Source organism: Suricata suricatta, chromosome 8 (assembly GCF_006229205.1).
Source record: "Suricata suricatta isolate VVHF042 chromosome 8, meerkat_22Aug2017_6uvM2_HiC, whole genome shotgun sequence".
NCBI lineage: Eukaryota > Metazoa > Chordata > Mammalia > Carnivora > Herpestidae > Suricata > Suricata suricatta.
In genome coordinates, this window is record NC_043707.1 from 70,678,241 (window position 1) to 70,705,021 (window position 26,781).

Here is a 26,781-nt window from a genome sequence, read left to right on the forward strand (position 1 = left end):
CCATTGTAACATGCAAGTAGTCGTAAACAACTTATGAATAAATGAACATGGCTGTGTCCCAAATAAGTCCTAACTTCTAAAAATAGGATGTGAGCCAGATTTGCCCATGAATCATAATTTGCCAATCCCTGCTTCACTAGAAACCTCCATGAGGTCAGCAACGCTGTCTATCTTGCTCACGTGTGGATTTCCAGAGGTTGGCACATAGTAGTCACTGGCTAAGTGATTTTTATTGCTTTTTAAAAAATTTTTAAAAACATTTTTATTATTTATTTCTGAGAAACACAGAGAGACAGATCATGAGCAGGGGAGGGGCAGAGAGAGAGAGGGAGACACATAATCTGAAGCAGGCCCCAGGCTCTGAGCTAGCTGTCAGCACAGAGCACAGCGCAAGACTCGAACCCACGAACTGTGAGATTATGACCTGAGCAGAAGTCAACCAAGTGACCCACCCAGGCGCCCCATCTAAGTGATTTTTAAAGAATTCATGAATGAATGAAGTTGTATGGAAAACAGGAGTGTAGGCATACTACACCTGTATGAATGTATGTATATTCCCTTCATGATGGTTAATTTTATATATGAACCTGGCTGGGCCATAGTGTCCAGATATATAATCAAACATCATTCTGGATGTTCCTGTTAGAGTGTTTTGGGATGAAATTAACATTTAAATAAGTGGACTCTGAGTAAAGTAAATTGCCCGCCATAATGGACTGGGCCTTATCCAATCAGTTGAAGAAGTGAAGAGAACAAAAGAATAACCTCTCTTGAGCAAGAAGGAATTCTGCCTGCAGATGGCCATTAGATTTGAACTGCATATCAATTCTTCCCTGGTCTCCAGCCTGCTGGTCCATCCTGCAGATTTTGGACTTGCCAGCCTCCATTTTCATGGATCACACAAGCCAATCTCTTAAAATACATACACGCGCGCACACACACACACACACACACACACACACACACAGGTACACACAGACTCATCCTATTGGATCTGTGTCTTTGGCTAATAAACATAAATATATAGCATATTTACTCCATTGGCAAAGTAGGAAACCAGTTGGTTCTGTGGAACTGGAAGACTTAAGTTGGTTATGCTCAAATCACTGTCATATCAGATTTCAGGGATGCCCTATGGTCTTCAGCAAGACATTACTCAGCACTAAAGAACTTTCTGAGCTAGGTTTCCACCCATCTCCACTTCTACATCCAGTCAACTTGGGTGTGCACTGTACATGAGAGCCATACAACACTACACACTGGTCACTGCTCCCTGGAGGTCAAACTCTCTCAAGTTTCTAAGCCTTTGCATATGCTATACCCTCTGCCTGAAATGACATCCCACTACCTTTCATCTGGCTAATCCCTATCCATTCTTCTGCAATTCCTCTTGGAGCCCCCATAGGAAAGGGCTAGGTGGCTCTCCATGTTGATTTGTTTCTGTCCCCCTATGTGGCATGAGCTCCGACCTCCTTGAAGGTAGAGACTCCCTGCTTATCTCTCTAGTTCCCTCTTCCCACTGTTGGTCTGTACATGGCATGCAAGGAGGATACCAATGGGCAAAGATCAGTAAACAAAATGTTTTAAGAAATTAAATCAAGTATAAAATGGTGTTGATCACTTGAGATTTGTGAAAATACAGCTTAGTATCACCCAAGGGAGGTGCAAAGCCAAATTCTCTTAAGTGTCTACTCCGAGGGGAGATGGGGACTCTGGAGGGGTGGGGAGAACTCCTGGTGACTTAAAGAAAGATTGCTCAAAGTGAATACCAAAGGAGATAAAATACTGCATTGTTCTCTTAGCTCCATACCATCTTTCTTCCTGACTTCTCAAAACACTAATGAGGTGGGAGTGGGGTGGGAGGTGGAGTGATTAAAAATAGCCAGAGCCTGAGCAACCACACTTAGCTCTCCCCCATGTCAAACATGTTGAGCTCTAACTATGGGAGTAACTTGGGGGCCCTTGTCTTTTCAAAAGACATGAACAGAAAAATGGGATTTACTTTATGGCAGAGAACAACTTAGCTGAAACGTATCTGATCCATGGAGGCAGGTTCAGCTGATTGACAGGAGCTCTCATTAGCATGAGGGTCCTTAGTAGATGGCTCCTGACTTGATTGAATTTAGTTCTATCACTGATCTGTTCTAGAACTTTCATGCCTCTGCTTCATGCTTTTATTTCTCACTACCTCAGTTTCTGCATCTGTAAAACAGGGAGAATAATTCTTGCCACCTGCCACACAGGAGGGTAATGCAAACAAACAAGGCAGCATCTGCAAAGCACTTTGCATTTCCATTACTTCCTCTTTATGAATCTGAAGTAGGATTATTATTACTGAAAATGTCAGCTATCATCTGAAAGGCTTATTTCAATCAAAAGGCTTTCTTGAGGAACATTTCATAAAGGAAAAGTGAAAGCATGCACATTCTCCTTGGAACTATCATAATTAGTCCCAGTAACAGTTGGGCCATTTTTTTTTCAGTTCATTTATAGTCAGATTCTACAAAATTGAAAACATCCAACATCTGGGCTGAAAAACTTGTACAAAGCCAGAGAGCCCCCCCAAATGGGCATGTGTGGGCTTCAGTGACACAGGAGCCAGATGTGCTTTTTGCCTCCACTACTCTTTTCAACCTTTAGGAAAAGAAGTTATAACTGAATTTTCACACTTACAAAACCCTTGGTTTTCTTCTCCATTTTTTTAAAGTATCTTTTCTGATTAGTCATGCATTTAAGACTCTCCCCAAATAATCAGAAATCTCTAGAAAAGAAATCTTTTAATGGATGCATAAAAACATCCAGTTTTAACAGGCAAACTTTTACAGGGACAAATAATAATTAGCATTTATTGCCCCTACAATATGGCAGGCCCTGTTTTAAGCACTGAGCAGGTATTGTCTCATTTAATCTTTGCATCCACTGCATAAAGTATCATCTTCCCCATTTTACAGGTAAGGAATCCAAGAAACAAGTAGATTAATTTTCCCAAAGCACCATTAGTACAGGAAAAAAGCAAGTTATTTTGGTCATTTCTTGATGTTTAAAAGAAAATTTTACTTACTTCTACCTAAACACAGCAAGAATCTAAGACAATCTTTGATATAATAAATGTTCCCCAACCAGATTAAACAACTCGTTCCTGGGAAGGGCTGCACATAGCCTTTCATGCAGCTCCCAGAGGTCAGGGGGTTTGGGTTCCAAGAAACAATCCAAACTGGAGAGTTTGCCCCTGTTTCTGCCATCTTTTTTGATATTCTAGGGGAAGAAAACCACACGCACGTGCACACACACACACACACACAGTAACTTAATTCAGCTTTTTGCTGAAGGGAAGCAGTCTTCAATTCCTGTTGTTTCCAGCATGCCACCCAACAGAATCTAGAAACTTCCTTAGGGAAGCAGGGGAATTTGCTGGATTGCCAAACAGCCTTAGAAACTCTGCTGGGAGACTCCATCAAAGGGCTTTGTGAACAAAGATAAAGAGAGCACATTAGTGTTGCCTTGTTTCATGAAAAAAAGGAACACACACCACAAAACTTGATTACAAAATCTCATTTTACAAACTCAAGGTAAGATGTGCTTCCCTGGGGCAATGGCCCAGCCCCCCTACAGGGCTCTTCTACCACGTGCTCTCTAAGTAAAGACCTGATTCGACTCCAAGGGTTGGGTTAGATAAAACCGGAAGGGTTTATGTGCACAGCATTTAACTTTAAACATTTCTTCATGGAAATTTACAATGCACATAATTTACATATTCAATACCAGTGACAATTTACTTCTCCCATCTGAACAGGGCTTTCAACTATGCCACTTGAACTAAATTAATAAACAGTAATTACAGAATGTTGTGTGAGCTAGCTGTTGATGTTGAGCAGATTCTAATCAACACCTTCTTTTAAGGGCCAATTAAAGCTGAATGTATGCAATATAAACATCTTCGAGTATTTAGACATGAACCGCAGAACAAGGTAAAAAAAAATTAAAATCTGAACAATTAGACTAGGGATGAGCCAGTCAAACCTGGAGAGATGGACCCTTTTCAGCTGGTCTCTAAAGTCATGTTAATTTCTTCAGATGATGAGATTTTTGTGAAATGGAGAGGGGCTCTGAGGACTTGTTAGGCCAAACCCTAACCGTTTGGAGATTTCTTCAACATCTTGTATTATTTTCCATATGCTTTAAGTTTCATGGCATTTCTTTTTAAATTGCCTCAAACACTTTTCTCCTTAATTCATGTGCATCTCAGTGAAAACTTAATCTCCATATTTCTGACTCATTTATGTATAAATCATCTATGTGTTATTTGGTATCTAAGAAACCTCTCCCAAGGCCCCTTCCTTGGCCATCCAGAAGCTACACAAAACAGAGTATGCCCCAGGCCCCTCTGGCGGGGGGGTGGGGTGGGGAGGATTTATCCCAAATAAGTAGAACACATACAAATTACTGAGGAAAGGGATTAGGAGCCAAACGGAGGAGAAACCAGACGGCATTTCAATCATCAATTGTCCTCAGAAGCAGTTGCCTCTGCTTCCTAAGATGGCAGCCTCTGGGGCTGGCTTCATGGCTTTGGTAAAGAGAGTAAAGGGGAGACATTCCAGTAATGGTAAAAAGTTCTGCATAATGTACAGAACTCCAATAGTGACCAATATATATGGTAGTGAATGGGTTTCTCCAATAGCTGGGAGGAAATGGTAAACTTGTTTCATCCAAAATAAGCATCTCAAGAGGTTGGAATGGGAGCAAATTGCCTATAGATGCTGCTTTCTATAGAAAAGATGGCGTCCCTATGAGAAGTCTAGGAGGAGCCCAGTCCAAGTGGATGCATGCCAATACAGCTCTGGGCCTCCGGACCTGTAACTCTTCCTTCCCCTTTCTAACTTAGCCTCCAAAGCCATACCTCACCAGTGCTCTGCTTCCCTGGCCAACTGCTTCCTGCTTTTACAAGATACCTGGGCTATCCCTCCTTCCTCTTTTCTACTCAGATTCCCCTTTTCTCTCTCCTGGAATTGCCTTATCTCTGACTATCTAAACCACACCCAATCTCAAAGTTACCTTCAGGCTCTTTGACTGTGGGTAGTTACCCACTCCATTTACAGATATGCTTATCTTGCCCTCTTAATAGATTACAAACTGCCTGAGGATGAGATTCAGTACTTACCTGCTTCTCCATTGCACCTTGCATAGGACTATTTATGTGAGCAAGTGTTAAATGAATATTTGTTAGATGAATATGAATGAAGCTTTTTTTAAAGTCAACAAAATGAAAGTCTCTTTTGGCTTCAAATATTTCCCAATAAAATTTGGAAGTATAATGATAGACTCCGTGCCAAAAATCAACATTTCAAGATAGTTCTTATTCACTAGTCACATATTAAATTGGAGGATTATGGAGCCATGGAGCTGGGAAGGGCCACAGGAACTCATTTTATCCCATATTCCTGCCTCAGAAGAGGGCTGTACTAAACATACCCTTGAAAAATAGTTGCTGATTTTTGCTCCATGCAGAGTCATAACCACAGCAATAATAATAGTGATCATTTATTGAGTGCTCACTACAGGAAGAAAGGGGCTCCTGTCTGAGGCCTGGGAGCCAACCTTCTGTGGGTACAAGTCAGCTGTGCCAGTGAACTGGTGCCACCAGGGAAGATGCCCCAGACTCTCCCAGCTTTCATCTGTGATCCATCTGAGCAATTCATTTTTTGTTCTCCCTCTCTTCACCCTCCGTATCGTTTGGTGAAAAATCTCAGCTGTGTCCCAAGGCATCACTCAACAGCTCAGCTCGAGAAAAGAAGCTCAGCTCGAGAAAAGAAGACAGTCCTAGGGTGATATCCTAAGTCCTTGGGTCTCTCCTGAGCTTTGATGTCCTATTTCTAACCATGCCGAGGTCCTCCTCACTGGTGTCACACAGCTACTTCAAAGGAGCTGGTTAAAACAAGCTCTCTTTTCTCTTTTTTTCTTTTCTTAGAAACGATATCAGTACTCATTTTCTCACCTCTACCCCAAATTTGAGCTTATCTTTAACATTACGGTGTGGAGGCAAGAGTAGGAGCTTTGTGGTCTAACAGGACTGATTTTGAAAACTGCCTTAAATGTTAACTAACACCTCTGTGGCTTTGGATAAACTTGTCTGAATATGTTTTCTCACCTGAAAATAGAAACATATTAACAGGGCTATTACATGTTAGATCTTCAAAAAATGTTTATTTCCTTTCCTTTCTCCCTTTTCCTCTTCTGTTCCTCTCCACCTCCCTCTTGTCTCTCCCTCTCTCTCCTCCATAACAAATCAATCATCAGTTCTATCACTTATGCATCCTAGGTAACTGCCCTCTTTTCTCCATCCCTACTTTCATGATCTCACCTGCAATAGATCCCAATTCACGTCTTCTGCTGTTGTTTCTTTCTTCTCTAATCTGTCCTCTCTGCGCTACCAGTTATATGAACACCTAACCCCCTTACATGAAATCCTTTGTTCACAGTTGCTTCCAGGAGAATAACTCCTTGACAATACATTCAAGGCCCTTATACCCCCAACTTACTTTTCCAGTCTTTTCTCCAGCTCATTCTCAAAGCTTCCCCTCGGTTTCATCTGGGTTCATGACATTCCTCGACTATGCCATATTCTTTAGTACTGTTAGGTCTTCATGCATGCTGTTCCCTCTAGACTCTTTCCTACCTCATCCAACACACACACAAACTTATACAGACATTTCCTGACACTGATTAAATGTGAGTTTCTTGTGAAAACCATCCCTGAACCATACAGGCTAGTTAGGTTGCTTTCTCTGAGCTTTCAAAGGTTCTAATTAATTGTGGTGTTTTGTCATCTTTCCATTCTGACTGTCGCTGGGTCTTGACATTGCTTTATATAGTTTCACATTCCTACAGACTGTTTCTACCCTGACTCCAAATGTCTTCCATCCTGGCATTCCCAGCCTATATAAACCCATACCCCTGCCATCTCTCCTAGAGAGCAGAGGAGCAGAGTATTTAATAGCTTTCTGGCCTGGGCTTTGGTATCAGAGAATCCAAGTTTCCAGTCTTAGCCTCACTACATAGTCACTGCAAGATCTTTAACAAAATGTCCAAAGTCTCTGAGCCTTAGTGCCTTTATTGTGTAGCTATTATAAAGATTAAATGATTGGCATAAAAATAGACATTTAGGTCAATGGAATTGAATTGAGAGTCCAGAAATAAACCCTTACATTTTAATAGTCAGTTGAATTTCTATAAGGATGCCAAGACAATTCAACAGGAAATAATAGTCTTCCAACAAATGGGGCTGAGGCAACTGAATATACACATGCAAAAAAAAAAAAAAAAAAAAAAAAGCTGAGCCCCTACCTCACATCATATATAAACATTAACTCAAAATGGATCCTCAACCTAAATACAAGAGCTAAGCTATAAAACTCTTAGAAGAAAAGATAGGAATAACTCTTCAGGAGCTTGGATTAGAAAACAGTTTTTTGGGGATGCCTCGGTGGCTCAGTTGGTTAAGCATCCAGCTCCGACTCAGGTCATGATCTCACAGTTTGTGGGTTTGAGCCCCGTGTCAGGCTGTGTGCTGACAGGTAGCTGAGAGCCTGGACCCTGCTTCAAATTCTGTGTCTCCCTCTCTCTGACCCTACCCTGCTTGTGCTGTCTCTCTCTGTCTCTCAAAAAAAAAAAAACATCTTAAAAAACATTAAAAAAAAGTTTTTCAATGTGACATCAAAACACAAGAGATAAAATAATAAATAAACAAATTAGACTTCATCAAAATTAAAGAATTAGAGACTCCAAAGGACATCATCAAAATGAAAACCCCACCACAGAATAGGAGAAAACATTTGTAAATCATATATCTGATAAGGAATTTTTATCCAGAATATATAAATATATAAAACTAACCAATGAAAAAGATCATAACAACCCAATTAAAAAATAGGCAAATGATCTGAATATACATTTTTCCAAAGAAAATATACAGATGGCCAACAAGCACATGAAAAGATGCTTAACATCATTAGTTATTAGGGAAATGCAAATCAAAATCACAATGAGATACACTTTACACCCACAAGAGTGGTTAAAATAAAAAATACAGACAATAATAATTCCACAGTTTCTCAAAAAGTTAAACATAAAGTTGCCATATGACCCATTAGTTCCACTCTTATGTAAATATCTAGGAATACTGTACACCAATGTTCATAATGGCATTATTCATAATAGTTTAAAAAACAGGAGCAACTCATATGTCTATCATTTGATGAAGAAACAAAATATGACGTATCCATATAATGGAATAGTATTTGGTAATTAAAAAAAACGATGATAAATGCTACAGCATGGGTGAAGCTTGAAAACTATGCTCAGTGAAATAAGCCAGGCCCCAAAGGTCATATATTGAGTTATTCCAATTATACAAAAATTTGAAATAAGCAAATCCATAGAGATTAAAAAGTAGATTAGTAATCACCAGGGGCTAGAGAGATAAGGGGCATAGAAAGTAACTGATGATGAGTAGGTAACATTTCTATTTGGAATGATCTAATGTTCTGGACTTAGATAATGGAGATGCTTGCACTGTGAGTATACCAAAAGCACTGAATTATATGCTTTAAAGAGATGAGTTTTGTGATACATGAAATATATCTCAATTAAGCTGTTAGAAAAAGTAACTAAAATTAAAACTTTTGAAAAGTAAAACAATTAGAGGAGATACTTGGCATACGGTAACTACACAATAAATGCTAGTTAGTATTACAATGTGTACCTCTGTTGCTGTGTTGTTTCTATCCTGCTCTAATATCCAGATCAACTTCTGGACACTAGAATACAAGCTCCTTGAAGATAGGGGCTATGGCTTGCTTAGAACTTTTGCTTTGTTTATTTTTCTCTCCCCAGTCCCGGGAGAGATGTTTGGCAAAGACAAAGCTCTATATAACATACATCACAAAAGATAACTGTAGATAAATTAAAATGAATGAGTGAGCAAGTGAAATTTTCACAGAAGTGTGCAGCACTTCTATGTTATACTGGGCTTGAGCTTAGACAATTTCAGGAAATACCAATATATAGGGATGCTAACATTTCCAGGAACTCTTCACAGTTATTTGCAGCCCTGAGTACAGAGAAAGAGAAGGGAGAAAATAGAGATGGCTGAATCCCAGTGATAATCCCTTAGGGTTTCATTTGGCCTGACCATTTCACTGAGTTACTGTCTGTTCTCCTGAGTTAAAGTTCTTCAGAAATTAATAAATTCAAAACTCAAAACACAAAAAAACTCAGATCTAACCAAAAGCCAAGGTTTTTAATTACTTTTATTCTGAATCACAATTTTCTCATAGACAGCTGCCAGTGACTCTTTCTGAACTCTATTGAGATAGCATAAGTTGTGATTTTGTAATTCCAGTCCCATTTTACACAGGATTCCACTCTCTTCCTGGCCCCTGGCAATCAGTTACAACATATTTCCTACCAAGCCTAGATATGGCCTAAAAATTCTCTCAACATAGTACTCCAAGAAACCACTACAAACCTGTTTCACTTGTCTATTGAGGCATAACAAATCACCTTAAAACTCAATAACTTCAAATAACAACCATTTTATTATCTTTCACATTTTTCTGTGCTGTCTGGGTCCAGGTAGATGGTTCTTCTACCCCATGTAATGATGTCTGGGCTGCAGTTTTCAGAAAGCTTAACTGGGAGAAAATGTCCATGTTGGTTCTTGCATATGGCAGACAGTTGGTGCTTGCTTTCAGCTAGGAGTTCAGATGGGGCCATCAAGTGGAGAACCTTAGTTCTTCTCTACCTGATTTCTCTGTATGCGTGGGCCTTATTACAACATGGCAGATAGGTTCCACAAGTGGAAGCTACCCATTCCAAAACATCACTTCCAGCACGTTCTCCTGGTCAAAGTCAGCCATGATATGCCCCATTCAAAAGAATGAGAAAGAGAAATAATCTCCACCTCTTAACATGAAGAGCAGTTTGTACATACTGCCAGGGGAGGGATTGCTGGGAGCCAGCTTTTGAGAGCTACCGTAGTCTGCTCACCAACCACAGGAATTCACGTTCCTCTCACATGCAGGATATATTCCCTCCCTCCCTAGATCTTCAAAAGTCTCATCTTATCATGGCTATAGAGTCAGCTCAAAGTCTGAAATTTCATTATCTAAATTAGGTATAGCTGCAGATGGGTGGTCCCCTCTGTACCGATACTCAAGTATGATTCCTCAAGGACAAGAACCTGTGAATTAAAAAGGTAAGTTTTCTACCTCCACACACCCAGCATATAGCAGTAAGGAAGGCACAGGATAACCACAGAAGACACTCCCATTCATAAGTGAGAGAGGGGTATAGGAGGCACACAGGAGTCACAGGTCCATAGCAATTCTGAAATTCTCTACTCTAAATCCTCAACTCTAAAGTCAGGGAATGTTCCTGGCGTAAGTTCAGTTCTGCCCCTTAAGTAGTTTTCCGTGACTCTTGGTTCTGCCCACTGAGTCATTCTTTCTTCTCCATTAGAAATGCTGTATGCTTGTACAGAATAGCTCTCTCAGTCTGCTTTCTGACCACCAGACGTTAGGGTCTCAGAGGCTACTTTTGATTTTCAACCATGTTTGTCTCTTTTTTTCCATGCTGATATAATTAAGTTTTTGTAGGCTTCCTATATCAAATTATAATTTAATCCATTAAAAATAACCACATTCATAAATCTCTCTCTGGATTTTACTCACTGTCTAAGTCCCAAACCAATGCCACAAGTTTCTGTTTCTGTTATAGCAATGCCCCATTTCTAGGTAAAAATTATTGTTTTTGTAGTCTATTAATTGGTTTTTAAAAAGCTCTTCCTAAATTTCATTGCTTAAGACAAATATTGTATTGTTTCTCAGAATCCTGCAGGTCAGGGACTTGGATAGGACACAGCAGAAATGGCTTATCTCTGATTCTCATATCTTCTGCTGAGACAAGAGCATCTAAACTGGCTTCTTATGTGTCTCATGCTTCAGCTAGAATGGCTCAAAAAAGCTTGGGGGTAGTTGGGATGACGGCCTGGGGTCATATGGCTGGAGCCTCAGTTGTTGGCTGGGTTCTCTGGTTCTCCTGTATGGAGTCTCAGGGTCCCTCCTCTCTCCACATGGCCTCTCCACCTGGTCCATCTAGCAGGGAAAATGTGCTTCTCACATGGCAGCTTAGGGTTCCCAAGAGCAAAAAGCAGACACTTCCAGGTCTTCTTAAGGCTTTGGCCCAACCCAGGACAACCACACTTCTGCCACATTTCACTGGTTAAAGCAAGTCAGAGGAGTGCCCGCAATCTGAGGAGAGGTGGTTACACAATGATGAGAGTAGCAAGAGGAGTGAGTCGCTGAGGGAACCAGTATAACCGACTATCACACAATCTACTGGAACTGCCAAGGGAGATGAATTCTGTTTGCCATTCCTGACCTTTCACTAGATCTATTTGTTCTAGTCTGAAGCATATCACAGCTTGAAAACAGATGTGTGACATCACGTAGTAACATTGCCACATGCTGGCTTTGAGGCACCTCACACTGATGCGTGGCCTCTTCTTCCCCTCCCTTTATCACTAATCCCCACATATCCCTTGACAGGCTCATGGAAATCATTAGTGTTTGGTTTGCCTCCTTCACTCATGTTGCCTGTAGAGCATTTTGGAGAAAACTCTTTCAGATTGCTTCAGCCAAACATTAGCTATTAATAGCCATTCCCATTTCGGGAAGACCAATTGTCTGCAGCAAAAATATGAAGAAGACACCAGATAACCCCTACCCACAGACATAGAACACTTGTGTCTCATCTGCTCTGGGGTTAAATGGCAGCTGAAAGCCCAAGTCTGGGAGAAGAGGTAAGGAACATGGAGAATTTATCTACCAGAAGGGGTCTTGCCACAGAGTCCATGGATGGGCTACAGGACTCTATGCCCTCCCAAAATCACATGCAAAAGTTTGGATGGCTGTGTATTTTTCCAGGGAAAAGACCCATTCATTTTCGTCAGATTATTACAAAGGACTCCGTGACCCAGGAAAGGCTGAGAACCTGGTCTCACATAGAATTATATGATACACTTTTTCCATCACTTAAGGGCTAACCCGCAACAAGTCTTAAACCACATCTTCCCACCCCCCAATATGTAAAAGTACAGGCATGATCACTTATGCATATCAAAGATAAGAACAATATAGCCTTATGATACTCCACTGTGTGATCATTTTGCTCCTCTTCTGTCTTCCTCTTATCCTTATTTTCTTTCCCTCTCTATATCCTTCCATTCCAACTCATCTCCTGGATATTCTATTTTTAAAATATTCTAGCCATATCTGCGGTCATGACTTTACCTATTTCTAACACTGAATAGCCTGTAATAGGCAGGACCTTATAGCTGGAAAAAACTGTATCACCTTATACCCATGGAATAAGTTAATCTGAGATGGGAGCAAGTAGATTATAATGAAACACTGGCACCTGCTTCTGAATGTCTTTTGTCTCACTGAGATATGCTTTCAATAGTCTCTAAGAATAGAGTTGACTTATGTTATATACTATTCTGATTAAATAATTCTAGTGATTTTCAATAACATCATGTGTGGAAGTGCAGAAAATCTGCCTTTTTATTTACTATTTTCTGATCCTTATTGTGTATGTACCACATGGGACAGAGGGCAGAGAAAAAATTGATTGCCCCACTATCATAAAGAAATGCAGTTTCTGTATATGGACATACATCCACTCACAGGTACCATCAACTGTTCTTGCCAATTCAGTTCATTAAACATCAAATGAACCAGGCACCCAGCTAGGTCCAGTGAAACACAAAGAGGAATAAAACATTACCTGCCCTCAAGTTGTGTATGGTCTAGTGGTAGAGACAAACAAGAATATATACAAATAGGAGGAGTCACTGGAGAATCAGACCAGAGGTCTAACATTTTCAGAGTGGGTAAAAAGGAACAAGGGATTTAGTCATTTAAAAAAATTTTTTTAATATTCATTTGTTTTTGAGAGAGAGAGACAGAGTACAAGCAGAGGAGGGACAGACTGAGACAGAGACACAGAATCCAAAACAGGCACCGAACTCTGAGCTGTCAGCACAGAGCCCAACGCGGGGCTCAAACTCACGGACCATGAGATCATGACTGAAGCCAAAGTCAGACTTAACCGACTGAGTCACCCAGGATTTCCAGAAGTTTAGTCTTATCTCCCACCTCTGCCTTTAATTTCTTCTAGAACTCTCTGCTCTTGATATTTCTCCCTTGTTGCTTTTCTTAAATAAAGAAATCAAGAGTACGAGTGAAAAAGTAGAAGAGCCTCTCACTCCAGCCTCTTGTCCTCTCCCCCTTTTTCCTTCCAAGTACTTTTCTTCCTCTTTCTGTTCTGCTTCAGTGCCCCCTGCTCTGTTTGAGCTCCAGGCCCATCTCCTCTGCCACCACTTCGCCCCGTAGGTCCGCCTCCCTCCAAGAATGTGTGCTGATCAGCTAACACAGCCATGCTCTGCGCTAAGCTCTAGAGACATAAAAATGAATCCAATCACTGTCTAGAGAAAGCTTGTTTACAAAACTCTCCATCTCCTAAGGATCTCGCTCACTTCCATGTTATGTTCCTTTTTTATTTCTCCCACTCTCTCTCCTCAGACTATTTTTATTTCCATCTCAACTGCTGTTAGAGGCCTCCTATGAGAAGGAAATTATCTATAATGGAACACGAACATTAAAAGCCTCAGTTTCCTTAGAAATTATTGAACTCATGAGGGGTTCGCGTTAGGTTTTGAATTTTGAGAACTAACTTATAAGAAACTTTGCTTTTCTAACCAGATTATTTTAACACTTGCCCTTTCTGGCTCTTCTTTGGATACTGTTTTTTAAAATGTCTGGCTGTTAGAATTTTCTATAGGCTTCCATTAATGCCAGATATTGAAAGAATGCCTATCCAAATTGCTAAGCTTGAATGAAGTATGTCCAAGATAGGAGACCCAGAAGCAGTTGATACCTACCTCTCCACATGGGCAAGCCTGGATGTGCATATGGGACAAGATGCTGTAGAGAGGACTCAGCTAGCCTGTGTGATCTGCTGGTACGCGGGCCAAGTTCAAGGTAACACTAACAATAGTTACCAGTTTTTGACCATTCATTTGTCCATCACTTATTCACATAAATCTATTCTGTGCACCTACTATGTAGTAGGCAGTAAGCTGGGTGTTGGGATTCTAATGGTGATCAAGATAGACATAGTACCTGCTTCCGTGGAATTTTCGGTTTAGCGAGGAATATGGGCAAACGAATATGCTCAGTAATTCTAACAAAGTGCCGTGTGTGTTATGATAGCACTCTCTGTGCACCAGGCTCTGGGCTAGGTGTTCGTAACACTCGGTGAGCTAAGCACCACTACTCTCCTCAGTTTACATATAAGGAAACTAAGACAAACTCACCCCAAACCACAGAACTCTGAACCCAGGTCTGTCTGACTCCACAACCAGAGTTCTTATCCACCACGCTACACTGTCTCACACAAAATGGAAGGACAGCACCGTGCTTGACATCATAAACTGACAGTTGTTGGTGGGAAAGAATAAAATGGAGCAACGTTAGCAGTGTCTCGAGCTGCTCATCTGCAGGGAGCTCTCTTATGAGAATTAGGAATAAGATAACAACATGCTTTAAAAAGGTCATTCTCTATGACCCAGACCATTTTATAATTCTGGGATTGAAAGGAATCTCTGCAAAATGAATAAAAGTGATAAAAGAATTGTTTTTTAAAGAAGATTCTCACTCATTTTCACAAAGGCTGTATTCATATTTCCCTGGCTTTGTCAGAAACTCACGACTAAAAAGAAAAAATGATATAAAGACTAGCTCCCCTTCTTCAGAGGAAAAAAGGAGAGATAGAGACAGAGGAGACTATACATAAAAGCACAGTTAAAAAAACTCTGTCTCTGGCCAAGGTCAGCAGACTGCCCAGATCCGGACAACCCCAACTGGAGCCCGAAGTTTGTAAATGCCCCCATCTCTCACTCCCTGGCATGTGGTGGGACATATTTCTACAGTTGCTATTACCATTTGGCGGGTCAGAGAAAAGCAGCTGTTCTTTGACTTTTCTGGGGAAGATTTTCTTTTACCAGCAGAAAAGGATAAAACTTAATTCTTGCAAAAAGAAGAGGTCTCAAGAAGGTGGATTTAAAAAATAATCCACCCTGGCAAGACCTGTCTCATAAAGAATTGTCTGCTACACACTTATTGCAGTCTGTATGTGATACCTCAAGATAGCTAGCATATGGACTGCTGGGCGGAGTGTTCAGTTCTGGTTCTAGGTTTGGAATCACTAAAAGGGTGAAGTTTTGTAAGTCATTTTACTTCCCTGGCCCTCAATTTCCTTTTCTATAAAATGAGAGTATTTGGACTTTACACTTCTCCTTCCAGCTCTAATCATCTGTGATTATATTCCATGAGCCAAAACTGGATAGTTACTTATTCTGATCATCTTTCCAACAGATGCAGCCCCATGGGAAACCAGGCTCTCTGAGCCTTTGTAGTAAGTCATATTTATAATGTGCAGGTCTCCCAGCTTTGATGATCTTCCTTATGCCAGGAGGAACTTAAGATGGGGCAAAACTCAAGAGAAAATTAAAGATGGCTTGTAGAACTTCCTGACCTGGAAAAATAATCAGATTCATGCCAACTAGAGGGAAGGAAACTATGTATTATGATCTGTGTCATGAGGATAATATTTTTAAGATAATGTCTTCATTATACCTTTTACCTCTTCTAATTTAGGTCTCATAGTAGTCACTCTTCATCCTGAGCACAAAGAATGTAGAGAGTGAACTTCAGGCAGGAGGAAATGATGATGTGTGTGGATGGTGACAGAGGAAAGGGTCCTCCCACTAGACTGAAGAGGAAAACTAAAATCTGTCCTTCTAGCCCCAGAGGACTGTGTGAAGTGTAAGGGGGCAGAGGTAGGAGAGAAATGATGGGACATGAATGCTGTGAATGATTCCTCTCAGACAAAGTTCTTGAGAGTTAATCTTTGCTGCAAAACAAGTTACCACAAACTTAGCACCTTAAAACAACATGCATGTATTATCTCACAGGTCCTCCACTTGGCATCTTGCAAGGCAGCAGTCAAGATGTCAACAAGCCTGTGTTCTCATCTGCATGCTTGGTGGGAAAGAATCCACTTCCAAACTCAGATTTTCCACATTCTTCATTTCTTTCTGGTTGTAAAACTTGCCCTTGCTTATTGGCTGATGTTTGTGTGCCTCACAGACCCTGGAGGTCACCCACAATTTCTAAGGTTCATCCATAGATCTTGCCACATGGGCTTTACCAACATGGTTACTTCATCAAGTTAGCAAGGAAAGTCTACAGAGTGAGTCTACTAGAAGATGGAGTCTTCTATAATGTAATGTAATCACATGACTGAGACTGCATCCCTTTGCCACATTCTATTAGGCAGAAGCAATCACAGGTCCCACCCGTATGCAAGGGGCGGAGATTATATAAGGGAATGAAAACCAGGAAGTGGGGAACACAAGGGGTTACCCTTGAGTCTGTCAGCCCCAAATACCCAAAGCAAAGGCCCCCATCCTTGTCTGAGTCTCTGGGGAAAGGCTGTCTTGCAGAGCATTGCCCCCTACCCCCATGCCCAGCATGTGGTAGTCATATCATAGCTAAGTCATGGTTAGGTTGAGAGAGAGCCTAAGCTAATCTCCTGAAGTCTCCTTCTTGTATGAAAAGTATTCAGAAGTTCCTAGATGCTCTAGAGAAGGAATTGGAGAGTAATTCCAATTGCTGGAAAGTCAGCTTACCAGAGGGGTAAAGAATTGCTGGATAGCCAGCTTTATCAGAGGGGTCATCATGGTGGAGCAAAATGACCCTGCAGCCAAGGACAGTGTAAGCCAGTAAGCACATGGGAGTCACAGCCAGACCTCAGAAGGCTACATAGTACCAGCTGGCTCAAAAGAGAGGTCCACCCAGCCATCACCAGACCATCACCAGGCCATCACCAACCTGAGAGGAAAGAGGTCTCTAGTCTCCAGAAGTAGACACCAGTTGTGCAAGGACTAATTTAACAGAGAAAAGACGAGATCCAGCAGGACCAGTGAGGACTCAGGAGGACCCAAGAGCCTGCATGAAGACTTCTGGGACCACTCCCAATTGCCATGGTGACAGAGCAAACTCCCCCAGCTACCACCTTGAGGGGAAGGATTCCAAAAGCCTGAGCATTTACCTGAAAAAGATGGTTTTAAACCAAAAGGAGACTGACATATTGTTAATTGGCTCATTTAAGGTTCACATTTGTTTCCCTACTACCTCAGGGCTGAAGGATCTTGAAGAAAATTTAGTCAGTTATAGAGAAATAAAGAAATTACATTTTCTTTGCACAATTGGATTTTGTGAGTAAATCTGTAATCTTGCTACACCTGCTATGTAACAGATACTATACACATATGCTTTCAGAGAGTACTCCCATAATCCTATGAAGTGTTATTATATTCCCATTTTACAAATGAAGCTGAAACTCTGAGAGGCTAAGTAATTGGTGCAAGGTCACACAGCTGGTAAATGGAAAAGTTTGTATAGAACCTAGCATTGTCTGGTTGTAATTCTTGTGCTCTATTCACTGTATCTCTGTATTTGTCAGAGTAGGCTAAATCCTGTAACAAGCATTCCCCAAATCTCCATGGCTTTGCACAATGGAGTTTAGATTCTCACTGTCACAGTCCAGTGCAGGTTGATGGAGGAGGGTCTTCTTTGCATAGTAATTGAGAAACCCACAGTCTGTCCACTTTCTGATTCCACTCTCTTCTAAATCCTTAGGGTCCTCTCCACTCAACCAGAAAATACAGGAGGAGAGACCAGGGAGGACTGCGTAGGGCGATTTTGTGGGCCAGACTATAAATGGTACACATCACTTCTGCCACCATCTATAGGCCAGAACTCAGAGACATGATGCCACCTAATTGCAAAGATGGCTTGGAAATGTAGTCTAGGGCTGTGCCTAAAAGACAAAGGAGTGGTATTTGGTAGACACATATTATTCTTTGTCACATCCCATATACCCATAATTTGAAAGGTGTATATGGCATCTTTTCCACTTTCCTCACTTCAGAAGAGTCCGACTTTCCTGTCATTATATATGTGTCAAAATTCAGAAGATCAATCTGATAACAAAATGGTAAAGGTAACAGATGCATCCAGAAAACTTAAATTTGGTTTCATGATACTCTACATCTCACCATGAGTTATCATCAATGGTCAATCTGGCTTCATATAAAGGAAACCAGCAGCTGAGGTCCATGACTGGCATGGTCTCTGGGTTGTCTGTAGGAAGAAAGTGAACTATGGTTGATGCTATTTGCTTAGTGAAATCATAGAATGACCAATGTTTGTGATGTGTGTCCATGGCTTGGATGTTGGTGTTCCTATGGGAGGAAAAATCCAAGACAGAACACTTTTTTGTTGTAGTCCTAGGTTGGCCCTAACTGCCTGGGCTTAAATGAGTCAGAAAATAATAATTACATTATAATATAGAGTACAAGTTACCATGTCATATTGAATTTTGTATTCTCAAGACTAGCAGGCACTAGAGGAATGCTTATTGGTTTGGTCTAACAAATACATTTCTTTTAATGATCACCATATGAAGATAGGTTATAATATATACCTTTTGCTGAGATAAGCACCATGCTTTTCTTTTTGAAACCACTGATATCTTGGAATAAGGTTATGCTCGATAAATACAGAAATGGGAGAAATAACTTTCCACTTAGGGATGGTTGTCATGTGTACCTAACTTAGGATGAAGTCAGTGATAGTCCAGCTGTCCTTTTTGGTGTCCTTCAAAATTGATGGAGGAGCTGAAGAAACAGTGGCTTTGGGAGGTAGGCACAAGAAGGGCATCAATCCCCTACTCTTAATTCAAGCATAGTAGCTTTGTCTTGATCTTTTAAACATACTGGTTTACCATGTAAAATCTGAAGAAAGGATACTAAGGTTAAAATCAGTGGTAAACCAATGGACTAAACCACTAGATATGCATAGGCATCATGTGTGACATAAATAATTCTGCCTCTCTCTCTGCCTGAGAAAAGAACAATTGAGTAGGTAATAGTGGGCAACTCAGAGTCTCTCTCCAAGGCAATCTGGAGAATGGAAAGAGTGTGGGCTCCAGAAGCAGACCGATCTGAGATCAAAATATGAATCTTATTAGTTATATACAATAATGACCTAACTTTGCAGAATGGTTATAAAGAAATGCATGACTACAGATTTAAACACTACAACTATAAACTTAACTCTACAACTATATGTTGTAGTGATTAAGAGTATAAGGTAGGGAATTGGACTGCCGATTCTAGCCTCTGCCTCTCACTAGCTGGGTGACCATGGGCAAGGTAATTAACTTCACAGACCCTCGGTCTTCTCGTCTATGAAGTAGATTTAATAATAACACCCATCTCATAAGCTTGTTACAAGGATTAAGTGAACCAACATCTGTAAAGCACTTAGCACAGTGCTTGGCCCATAGTAAGTGTACAATGACAATTATTACAAATTATTAATAAAGTTCCAAGCATAGATCCAGATACACAATGGCATTCAATAAACCATAGCTATAACAATTTTAAGACTAGCTCTCTTCTGAAAAAAGATAAAATTAAAGTGAAGGAAAAAGGAGGGTACATAAGCTGCTAATACAGAGTGAAAGAGTAATTCTTTTTTTGAAGAGTTGATGATGGGTAGAAAAATTAAACAAGTAAATAAGCAAAAGAGTGAAAGTCTTTCATGAGTTTAGGGACCATAGATAGACACCCTTGGGACCAATTTCATGCTCAGAGACAGGTATTACCATGTAAGAGGAAAAGCTAAGAAGACTGGCATGACTCAGTGGGCCTGATTCCAAAAAAGGAACAGACTCAATAAAATACACACCTTATCAACTTTATCTACCCATACTTTGTGTCCTGTGGAGACAACCATCCAGCTCAGAGCCAGATGCAGGCAGGCAGCTGCAATGAAGGCCAAATAAGGAGGGATGGTTAGCCCAGATAGGGGTCAACTCTCTAGTTGGGACGTTCACTTTTCAAATCAGCTCCAAATATCCTTTAATAAGCAAGCGTTCGGTGTCCAATTGTGCAAGGTCCTACATTAAATAATAGACAGAGAGAACAGCAACATGTAGCTCCTGCCCTCAGGCACCTCAGGATCCAAGACTCACCAGAAAATCCTTTTCCCAGGCATCCCACCAGGCATTAAGATCAGATGTTAACTTTGCAAACTCATGTTTTATTTTCTTAATATAAAAGCCAGTTCCCTCAAATTATCCATTAGAGGCAAAAGAAGAGAAAGAAAAAAGAAAACAACCCTACAGTAACTTCTAAAATCCAAACTGATTCATTTCTCAAGTGAATAATTTAAATCTTAGACATGAAATCCTTTGGAAGAGAGCTTCTATTTTAAGTAATTTCAGGGTACCTGGGTGGCTCAGTCGGTTAAGCCTCTGGCTTCGGCTCAGGTCATGATCTCACGTTCATGGGTTCGAGCCCTGCGTCAGGCTCTGTGACGACCGCTAGCTCAGAGCCTGGAGCCTGCTTCCGGTTCTGTGTCTCCCTCTCTCTCTGCCCCTCCCCGCCTCATGCTCTGTCTCTCTCTGTATCAAAAATAAATAAAACATTAAAAAAATTTTAAGTAATTTCATTCTGTACCTTTCAACACCAATGGATGCCACAATTTCACAAAACCTAATGGTTGTCCCATCTTCAACAAGATTTCAATACAACCAGTCAAAGGGGCAAAGCAGAGAGTAAAGGCAGGGCAGGGTTCCCATCCAATTCTGAAGAGGAAAGGGTGAACGGTAGCCAGGGCCATCCTTTCAACCTAAGCAAACAGATCTTTACGGGTGAATGGTCAGGAATTGAGATATTAATCTAGAAGTGTGATCTGGAGACTAGCTGGACTCCTCATCTTCAGAGCACTTGAGTACAATAAGATGCCTCTTAGTAATTACATTTTAACCTGTCTTTAATGATTGAGACCATCATAATAAATGTAAATTGCCATTATATGGTAGTTGGATGGGAACGCAGTCAGTAACAGGCATGTCAGATGCATGTACTGAATAGAAATTAGGATCATGGGTTCATATCCTGACTTGACCATTTATTACCTGCGTGACTTTGACTCATCTCTGCACCACAGGTTACTAATCTACTAAGTGGGAATAATAAGATCACTTATCTCATAGTGTTGAAGTGAGGATTAAATGGTTGACATAATCCAGGTACATAAATTAATACAGCATCTGACCCAGAGTCAGCACTCTTTCTCTGTCATTATTATTATTGTCAGACAATGCAGCACGAGGTTGTTTTAAAAAGCACTATTTTCTTCCTTACACTTCACATTTATGGTTCTCTCCAGACCCTTGAAATATGGAAAAGTTTTCTGTGTGTGCTGCTATGAATTCTTTCTCTAAGATCGTGGAATCTCGAATTCACTAGACTTAATTTTAATTCCTAGTTGTGGCCATTACTTGCTGCATGACCTTGGGCAAGATGCTCAACCTTCTTAAGTCTCAGTTTACTCATCTGTGAAGTAGGGATAATAGTTACAGCTTTTTAGAAAGAACTTGTGAAAATGAAATGAATTTCTACACTAAGGTCATTCAGTACAGTCAATTCTATTATTATTAATATTATAAAAGTAACAAGCTTCACCTGTCTGGCTTCAGGATCCTTTTCTCTAAAATAAAGGTATTAGACTAGATTAATTCTAAGATCCTTGTCAGCAGTAACACTTCTTAAATTTCTTCATCTATTGCCACTTTACAAATGCAAAAACTGAGTCACAATTCAGAAAACAAATGCAATGGTTTCCTAGACCATTACTCTCCTAACTAGACTCTAAATAGTTGATCCTGCTTTAATTTACAGGCCTACCAAAAGCCTAGGCCTTTTGAATGTTCAGCTGGAATGTTAATTATGGGAAATTCCAGAATCGTGGCCTAGAGACAAATTCTCATTCACCCTGTTCCCTGGCACTGGGAACCTCCTTGCCTTGCCTTCAGAACACTGACTTGCTTTCCAAGGCCCACGAAACTGGAGCCAGATGGCAGTGTCACCTGGTCCAGGATGCCTGGGGCCCTCCCAACCCTGCCGGTCCTCAGAGCTCCCTCCCCAGGTCTCCACTTCCTAATCCTCCTCACCCCAACCCCAGGTCTCAAAGTTGGCTCTAAAGAAAGCCTTGTTTTATATAACTTCCAGAAACACATTCTAAATGCTTTTCTGGGCCTGTGCCACCATTAAACAGGAAGAACTACAGGTTCTCTTGTTCCTTATCAGATGCAACCACCGTCCATTTGTTCGGAAAAAATCATTTCTTTGTTCACCAATGTTTTACTTGGGTTTTGCTTGTTTTAATGGTTGTGGCATTTTGTATACTGTAATGGAACATTTTACCAGCTGACTCACCCGTGAGCTTCCTTGACTCCACTCCCTGTTACGGGGCAGCATGGGGTTTCCATGGGGGAGATCACAAAGCCCAGGGCTCCTGGAGTTGCTGGCTGAGGGATTTTGCCTGCTCCGCCACCTGACTTCACAACTCTGCAGGTGAGTAGAGAAAGGCCACACTGCACATGAGGGCAGGCTATATGCGTGTGCTCAGTGGTGGAGGTTTGGGAAGATGGAGGTGCTGGGTATTCAGAGGAAGAGATGTACGTACAAGGATCTTAAACATCCTCAGAGAAGTCAGAAGATAGAAAAATGAATCAAAGCAACTTTAGTATTTCAACCCCCCAACTCCCGCATATTCTTCTAGGCAATGATCTTCATGTTCCAAGGGTAATCCTGAGGTGTAGAATCACTTTCAAGGGCACAGGCACTAATTAACTCTTGTGGGTGGATCACTGGGAGACCAGAATTAGTCAGATCTTACTCAGTCACTCCAAGTGAAGAGAGGATGAGGAGGCAGATGAGTGCATGGTTCTTGGCCCTGAATTGTGCATGACTTGTCCTGAACAGTGAAGGACTTTCAGAAATACTTTCAATTTGCCCTCATTTTACAGGGGGGGAGGGGGAATGTTGGCAGTCAGGGATCAAAGGATTTTCTTTAGGTTATGTGGCCAGTTTGGCACAAAGACTAGGATGGCTGGCCCTTGACCCTAACCCTGGTTCTCTTCCCAAGGGGGCACTGCGCCTGCTTTGTGCAGAACAAGAATCACCAGAGGTTTAAGGCATTGACCTGACATGCGCAGGTGGTCCTGCCTTCCCATCCTTCCTGCAGCAAACCAGTCACCTTGACAAGGGAAAATGAATTTTGCTAGGACACCAGCCAGAGTCTTAGAAGCCTTCATTTTTCTCCTCCAAGTACTCAACTCCCAGAGAGCCAAGCAATCTGCCTAGTGTAGCAGAAAGCCATGTCCATTTTTATTTGGAGCTATTTAATACATATTAGCAACATGCCAAGCACTGTTCCATGATCCCCAAGAGCCTTCCCCCCCAGTTTGGACTGATTTATGCTAAAACAATTACACACCCTGGAGCTTCACTCCAATGCCTGCTGTGAAGGCCACCCCATGGGACTCTGATAAGTTTAAGTGTTAGAGCAGCATCTCGGCATTTCTAAGGTTAGGCACCTCAGGTGAACCCGAAGACACATCAGTCTTGGACACACATGGGGTCTGGCCAAGGTTTCAGTGCACTGTGGGAAGAGGCGCCAGTTAGAACCCGAGAAGCAATCTCGCTCCAGACTAGCCAGCCACTTTGGCTCACAGGCACTCTCCTCCCTCTGGGGCACCCACTGACTGAGGATCTCAGCATTTGAACACAGGAGTGGCTCTAATTTCCCGCAGGTTTCTAGTCCTACAGTCTGAACTGTGTGCTGATCAAGAATCAGTTGTCTTGTTGCTTAGACTTTTTATTCCAAATGTCCTTGTTATTATAATTACATAATTTTGGCCAGTGTCATGTAACTTGATGAAATAGGAGTTCCAGGAACAAAAAGGCCTATTTCTACGACATCTAAACTACAATAATCTGGAAAGAATTGGTAAAAAGCAGTTGTTTAAAAAAATGCTGTCCATTGAGATGTGGACAAAAAAACTGTAAATAATTGAGGCAAAATAGTAAAAATTCAAAATGGTCCTGTGTTCCGATTGTTTTCAGTTTGCTTCCTATATGAAAAGAAACCAAGCTGGAAATCATAGGTTTTGAGTTATGGGTGTGGTCTATGCAAATCTACTGGGGAAGCTTCAATCAATGGACCCTTACTCAAAGAAAAAGCCTTGGCTCTATATTAAAGCAAAAAAAAAAAAAAAAAAAAGAGCTACTAACTAAAGGTTTATTTATGTATGTTAGGATAAAATAAAAATATTTAAGGCATAAGTACATAGTTTTCTAAAAGACTCCTTTTATCTAATTTTTTTCGGGTGACCAACCACCAGTCTGAAAAAGGAGATTATACCGCATTAAAGATAAATATACCAATTTACAAAGTGCTCAGAGAGTGATTTAGACAAATGGATGGGCTGCCATAAACGTGAAGGCTTTGTCCTCCTTTATTGCTCCTCTGGTCTTTGTTCTTTCACTTGTTCATTTATTGAGTTTAGCAATAACGTGAAGCACCTTCTTTGAAAGGCACTGTGCCAGGGATGGGAAAGTGGCAAGAAGCAAGACGGATGGTAGCACCCCAGGAGGCTCATCGGCCAGAGCCCCATCCTAAGGCCTGAGCACCCGCTTTCTCTCCCACTTACCAGCCTAGCCTAACAGCACCCACCCCACCTCAGCCCCATGTCACTGTGACCCCCTTGACTTGTCTTCTGCTGTCTCCTTCACCTGGGATCCCCCACCTCCATTCTCAGTCTGCCTAAAGCCTTCCCATCCAATATGCCACCTTCTCCGAGTCTGCCCTTGTCTCCACAGGCAAGGATGACCCCTTCCTACTTTTACTTTCATAGGATCTTGTATGTTGCTCCTATGTGGAATTTACAGGTTTCTGCCTTAGACTTAATCCCCTTTCTAATTTGCAAGGCCACTTCGGTCAATGACAAAGACTTATTCATTTTGGCATCTCCACACTGCCTGGTTGAGAGCTTGTTCATAAATTCTAACAGCTGTTTTGGTTATTAAAGTCCTACATACAAAAATTAACTAAGCACCAGAGATGATCAAGAAAAATACCTATTGATAGATATGAATGTGTCTGCTTGTCCCTAAGAAACATTTTTAATTGACTATGCAAACTTCAAAGCATCTTTTATTCACCAGCTAGTTTGCAAGTAATACAATGAGATCTGCTAAAAGGAAAATTCTTTTGGAAGTTTTATTTGTTTGGGAACCTTACATTCTATGGAGATTTTCCTTCCTGCTGGAAAACATCTGGATATAAAATGAAAGAAATTAAGTTTTTCCTCATATTTCTAGAAATATTATTCTTCTAGGGATTTTGTTTATTCTCACATGCCCAGATGGAGAGGTAGGGACTGTGAAGCACATGATATCTCTTTGGAAGTTTCAGAATTCTAAAAGCATTATTCTCCCAATTGCATTATAAGGGATGTGAATCTGCCTTGTCATAACCTAGGCAACTGTAAATGAAAATGACCTAAGGAATTACCCAAGATGGTCATGATTCCAAATCATTATAGCAGTTAGCCTTATGAACCAAACACATTCATAGGTGTCCAAAATTGCAAGTCTCTGAAACACAATCACCTCCAAAGAAAATAATCACATTCAGTAATGCTCTTTATGTTGTTAATGAGAGTTGGTTGGTCACCATGCTGATGCAGACTGCGTCTGCACAGCTTTGGCTAATGTCCATCATTTAGCATGCCACGGAAGTAGATTATATCTGGGAGGAAATTCGTTTCTGGCCTTGGAGGGGAGTAGGATCTCATAGTAGAGAGATCACCAGCCAGGGGGCCCAATGTCCCAGGCTAACGTCTGGCTCTGCCCCTGATGAGCTACAGGACTTAAACTGGCAGAGCCTTAGTGTCCTCATCTGCTAAATGGGGAAAAGAATATACACTTAGCAGGGTCATGGTGAGAAATAGGTGAGACACCATAGGTAAAATGGCTTGTACCTAGATTACTATGGACATACTAGTGAGTTCTTTACTTTGGTTCACGCTTATTGCTCATAAAGTATTTGCATACTCAACTCATTTGAGTCTCTTAAACTCCCTGTGAGAGAGAGATGCAAGGCAAAGTCTATGGATTGAATTGTCTGAAGTGGCTAATATTTGGATATTTTGACCTATTATAAAAGATTATAGAACCATCTAATATTACCCACATCTTATAGATAAGGAAACTTCAAAGCCCAGTAGTTCTCTCTCTTAGCCAGTGTATGGTATCCCACCAAATGGTCTGTCTCCAAAGCCTCGTTCAAAATAGAAAAGACAAGCACAGCAAAAGAAACATAGACAAAGCAACTGAGCAGATTTTCTGCAGAAGAAACACAAATAGCCAAAAAACAGAAAGAAAACAGACAAACTGACCAGTAAGCAAGGTATATGAATTAAAAATGAAATGCTTTCTTTCCCCCATTAAATCAGCAATTTTTAAATGTTACTACTCAGTGTTGAAGAAAAGACAGTAAAATGTATATGCTCATGCATACTCGGTAGGTGTGTAAAACAGTATAACTTTTCTGAAACTACCTCAAATTATGTGTAAAAATGCTAAAACAGTTCATGAGTCAATGTCTAGGAATTTATATAAAAACACACTTGAAGATTTGAAAAATCAAAGATGCACATTACAACAAACTAAATAAC